Genomic DNA, 6,023 nt, shown 5'->3' with positions numbered 1-6,023 from the left:
TTTGGACAGATCAGCTACACATGTAAGGTTACAGAAATCATGGAAGTCTTCATCTTCTTATTGAAGGTCAAAAGTGTCTTTCAGCTGGAGCCTGCTTTTAGGTTCAAGCTTGAGGCCGTCAATAGAATCTGGAACAGGATCAACTCAAACTTTTTGAATGTTCTCTGGGGAGATGATCACACGAAACAGCATTTTGTTAGAGGAATAGAAAATTAACTGGGGAAAGAGTAAAAAAAAAGATGTGATTACATTGATTGATTACTATATCCGGTTAGTTCACCCCAAAATGAAAATTCTGTCATGATTTACTCACCCTAATGTCGTTCCATACCCATAGACCTTCGTTCATTTCTGAATACAAGATATTTTTGATGAAATCCAAGTGTATGTAATCCACACACAGGCAGCAATGTCATTGCACCTTTTGAAGTCCAGAAAGGTAGTGAAAACATTGTTAAATAGTCCATGTGACTGCAGTGGTTCAACCTTAATGTTATGAAGTGACAAGATACTTTGTGTGCCAAAAACAACAAACAAAAAACTTTATTCTATTTGACAAATTAACAATTTGAACTGTTGTGATATGTAGTGAACTCAGTGCAGGCTTCCTTGTTTACAAACGAATGCCAACTCAGTATTGGCCTTAGCTGAACACATGAGCAGCACGGCACAGCTGACACAGGATCGGAGGACTGCACGGAGTTCACTACATATGACAATGGTTAAAATTGTTGATTTTTTTTTTTTTTTGCGCACAAAAAGTATTCTTGTCGCTTAATAACATTAAGGTTGAACCACTGTAGTCACATTAACTATTTAAACCATGTTTAACTATTTAAACCTACCTTTCTGGATGTTTAAAAGGTGCAATGATGTTGTGGCCTATGTGTGGATCAGATACCCTCGGATTTCATCAAAAATTTCTTAATTTGTGTTCCGAAGATGAACAAAGGTTTTACAGGTGTGGAATGACATGAGAGTGAGTAATAATGACAGAATTTCGTTTTTAGGTGAACTAACCCTCAATGTGAACACCTAGAAAATCATGTGTATTTCAACAAAAGTACCTTAGTAAAGCAAGAAGGTTTTTGGTGTCTACAAATCTTGCAACACCACCTCATCGATATGGAGTTGTGCTTCCACTGTACTGATCCTGCAAATATAAAAGAAAAAAAGTTAAAATCCACCCAAATACACAAACATTTATACAAATATAAATATTCACTGAAAATCATACTTCCCAAATATAACGAGGCATTATTATCACTTTTTATTTCTATGGCTGGGTGATAAATTAAATATTATAGAGATGATGTTGCAATATAAAACTGAGCAATACTGTAGATAGCTTTTATTAGGTGAAAAGGTTTTATACACATAACGTAATTCTGACGTTACATTAACACAAGTTAACGTTAGCTATACAGAAGTGTGCACGTGCTCAAAAACAATCATATGGTATGGAAAGAACAACAACTGAGCGTTTAAGAAACATAAATCAATCAGGCATTTTTATAATATAACAACAAACAACCAACACGCTTAAAAGTCACTTATATGTACACTGTTTTCTGTAACGTTATTTATTATTAACATTACCTTACAATAGTTAAAGACGACTTCTCTTTCTGCTCACGTCTCGACAGCAGCTCGATGTCCAGCGAGCATAAATTTGCCGGGCAGTGCGTGTGACTATTGATTATTTATCAAGCTGTCTTAGTTCGCAAAATATGAATGCCTGAAATCAAAACGCGGATAGTGAGGGCTAACTAAACAAGGCTAACCCGGACGCTTAGCGCTAACGAAACATGCCCAAATTAACATTAAAGAAAGCACAAATCAAGGTATACTTACTCATTTCATTATTTGCGGTCCATAAAGTCCATCTTTATTCTGTAGTCGTTCAAACGCGGGCTCCTTCATCATCTTTTCTTGCGTGATCAGCAGCAGCTTCTCGTGCAGAAAATGGCGGATGGCGCGTCTGTCTCAAATTCGATAAAATAGTACGTCATCGTGACGTAGAGTTTCTGGCACATGCGCATTTGAAAGAAACTTGACAGAACTTATGTTTTGTTGTTATATGAACACGTTATTTAAAGTTTTCAATTTCCCTTCAAGTTGAGGTTGATATAACTCATCCTATTGTGTTGTGAGACACTGCAAGTTGACAGGACATGATTTTATTTGTCCACTTGACTAAAACCCAGAATCATTTTTTACAGTGTGGGTAAATTATACATTTATATGTTATGTAACCGAAATAAAGATTTTTTCATTCATTCCGGATGACATGGCGTCCCAGTTTTCCAAAAAAGAACTTCAAATTTTGATTCGTCTGACCACAGAACAGTTTTCCACTTTGCCACAGTCCATTTTAAATGAGCCTTGGCCCAGAGAAAACGCCTGCGCTTCTGGATCGAGTTTAGATATGGCTTCTTTTTTGACCTATAGAGTTTTAGCCGGCAACGGCGAATGGCACGGTGGATTGAGAAACTCCTTACTGATATTGATTCATTATTTTTCGCCGCAGCATTGGGGGAATTGGTGATCCTCTGCCCATCTTGACTTCTGAGAGACACTGCCACTCTGAGAGGCTATTTTTATACCCAATCATGTTGCCAATTGACCTAATAAGTTGCAAATTGGTCCTCCAGCTGTTCCTTATATGTACATTTAACTTTTCCGGCCTCTTATTGCTACCTGTCCCAACTTTTTTGGAATGTGTAGCTCTCATGAAATCCAAAATCGGGTTGGAATCGGGTTTGTACTTTCCACCTTCCTTATTCAATGTACGAAGAAAGTGTAAAACTCTTGCCGTTCACAAATTTGCAAATTTGTAAATTTGCAAATAAGCTTATGCTATGCCCTACACCTTCACTATTCAACTTACGGAAAAAAAGTGTAACTGACATGACATAAAGGTGACTAATGCTTTAAATTATATATTGACAAAACACAAGCTCTCTGCGTACTATTCTGCAATTGTTTCAGAGCAGCCCATGTCGTTTCTCATTGCACTGTGTGAAATACAGACTGAACTGTGGCTCAAACCCAACCGCATCTGTAACATATCTACATCTGTCAGTTGGATAAAGAAAACCAGATTTGCTAATAAAGTTTTGATGGATGACAATGGTAATGAAGGTAAAGATGATTACAGTGACATACAGGAGTTGTACAATAAGTGTGCGCCAGTCCATTATTATTGACACGCAAACTGTGTATGCGCGCAAACTGTGTATGTGCTCTGACATTTCTGCATCTTTGCTTTGTCTTGCCTGTGCTCTCATCCAGTGCATTTTTTTCTTCTCCGACTTATCTTATTGTTAGCTTATTGTTGCATCGGGCGAGGTGTTTTTTCAAGAGCTATTTCTAGAAAGTTCCCTCAGTGCTGAACATAGATTGCTATATTGCACTTGACTATTACGATCTTATCCTTTTCTGTGAAAATAATGGGAGTAGCTATGTCCATCTCACAAATGTAGAATCCGTCTCTGCAGTTCATCTCAACCAATGAATTCCAGCGGCAGGAAATAGATGTACTATTTTACCTGCTGATTTTTTATTTATTTATTTATTTTTTATACTGCATTACAGCAAAAAGTAAAATATTAATATAATATTAGCTATAATTACTTTTGTAATGTGTTACTCCCAACACTTCTGATCACATTGGTTAAACAGACTAATCACGTGATAACATCTCACCCCCTATAAAAATTATCTGTGGACATTTGCATTTATAAATATTATATTTTCCTGTTTGATATTCTGTATAGGTTTCGTTTTTGACTGCAGCTTTTGTGTAGGTTCCTATGTGAGGACTTTTATTTTGACGTGTTTCCACAAGCTCATGGCACAGCAAATGCTCGACATACAGTTTATGTAGCATCTGAGTCAATTCTCTTCCTAAACCCTGTCGAAAACATTTGCTTTTTACTCGTTTCTGCCCATGTTAAACTGCACTGCATGTTGAATCATTAAAGGAGTAAGACACTCAAACCCTGGCTCTTTTACAGAGTTTGGCTTGTGTTTATCTATATTCAAGCTCTGACAGAGAGCAGCACACTATCACGTGGGAATAAGGTCTCTAGCGTTCCTCTAACCAGACAGACTCCAGACAAAACCTTTGAACATGACCAATTTCAGAGAGAATACCCCAGCAAAAGAATACAATAGTTGTTATAGAATATGAGCATGGCCAAGGTGACATGATTCACTGAATCATTTTTCTACATTATGATTGGTTCTTCATATTTATAATTCAGGAGACCCTTCTGTTACTAGGTAAAAGCAAATCTGAATTCCTTGATAACTTCAGCTCCAATCTGCCATCCGTGACGGACTGGATGCGACGAAGCGAGGAGACCTGGAATCTAGCCCATCACCACCTACAGCGTCCAGTGAGAAGGCAGGAGGAACAGGCCAATCGGCATCGACGAGTACACAGTGGGGGCAATGGGTCTGGCTGTCGACAAGGGACCATCACCTTCGACTTTCATGCAGAAAACTCAGTCCCTGTCTCTGTCACGAATGTGGCTCCCGCACTTCCTCCTCCTCACCACCAGAGGGAGCCGTCACCTGAATATTGACTTTCCATCATTCAGACTACATTTCCCATAGGACCTCATTCCTGGGGCTGATTACACACACACCTGCAACACATCACACTCACACTATCAATCTCAAGGTCTCAGGAGGAAACTATGGGTGCTTCTCAATTCTTATTTGTGCATCCTCGTTTCCTTTCCTTGCTTCCTTTCCTCGCGTCTTAGCTCCACCCCTCCAGGATGCGAGGGAAGGACGCAAGGAAAAGACGAGAGGACGGAGGAATTGAATCAAGTGAAATGATAAATCCTCGCTCCCTTTAGCGTCACTTCAAAGCGCCATCAGCTGCGCTCGAGGGATCTACCCACATGTTGTTAAAGTTTGGTTATTTAAAAAAATATAATAAATATTAATAAAGCAAGATGCCTAGTTGAAATATATGAGATATAAAGTTTTTTTAATCTGTAAAAGTAAAGCATACATTTAAATTATTGTGACAGATAAGAAGGGGGAGGAGAATTTATGCGTGCGTCACGTTTCTCAATGAGAAAGACTTCCGCAAAGGATGCACCTGTGTATCCTCGCTCATAACTCCTCAGGAAGCCTCCTCACTCCTCGTTCCTCGCCTCCTCGCGGTGCAATTAGAGAATTGAGATGTCCTTCAAGATGGCTGAGCTCGTTTGTTTTCCGGGTCATAGGATGGAGGACGGAGGAGCGAGGAGACGAGGAGGGATATTGAGAAGCACCCAATGGTTGTTAAGACATTAGGAACAATAGTTGTTTTAGTAGGGACTTGAAGGAGGAACACACCCGAGGATAAGCACATGTGAGATGACCACAAGTTCATTACAGAAGAGTCAAGTAGTTCCAGATGTTTGTCTTTATTGAACAGAAGAAACATATTAAACAATTATAAGCTTCTTCACAGCTTTTAGAACCAAAATTATTCCTAATTTAAGCAGACTCAGCAGAAAATTAAAACATGGAAAATAACAATGAGTTGTTGATAAAAATGACTAATAAGTTTAATCAATCATTATTGAAGCAAATACAAACTTTAAGTAACATCAAATGAGACAGATCTTTTTCTTTACTGACTTATAAGAGCCAAAACATCTTGAGAAAAGAAGAGAAGCAAAGTGTTTCAAAGATGCATGGAAGAGTAGAAGTGGAAGATAAACTAGATGTTTTGATGAAAAACAATGAAGAATGAGATCAAATTAATATCAGATTCATGTTTCTCTTAAAGCGTTATGACTCTTCTTCAGCTCCTGAACTATGAGAGCACAAGAACACTGAGTTCATTTAAGAAACTCCTGCTTTCCTTTATGAAAGAGAACTGAGTGATGGAAATTCATTAAGAACATTAACACAAACTCCGGAAGATGAATTTTGACAATTGTGGATGACGTTTCTATGTTGTGTCTCTCGCTGCAGTTGACGTTACTGTAGACTAGATCATTGATCAAACTCTG

General features: G+C 38.3%; 1 long non-coding RNA gene across 1 annotated transcript; it reads right to left on the bottom strand.

The window, feature by feature from the left end:
• Positions 1-2,221, bottom strand: LOC125248903. Its single transcript, XR_007180434.1, has 3 exons — positions 1,855-2,221; positions 1,068-1,153; positions 1-164 (listed from the first exon to the last, which is right to left on the bottom strand). It is a non-coding gene; the product is annotated as an uncharacterized LOC125248903 (long non-coding RNA).
• Between the last annotated feature and the right edge of the window lie 3,802 nt (positions 2,222-6,023).

The sequence above is a fragment of the Megalobrama amblycephala genome, linkage group LG1 (genome assembly GCF_018812025.1).
Source record: "Megalobrama amblycephala isolate DHTTF-2021 linkage group LG1, ASM1881202v1, whole genome shotgun sequence".
NCBI lineage: Eukaryota > Metazoa > Chordata > Actinopteri > Cypriniformes > Xenocyprididae > Megalobrama > Megalobrama amblycephala.
Note: the sequence above shows the minus strand (reverse complement) of the source record. Positions and strands in the feature narration are given on the sequence as shown.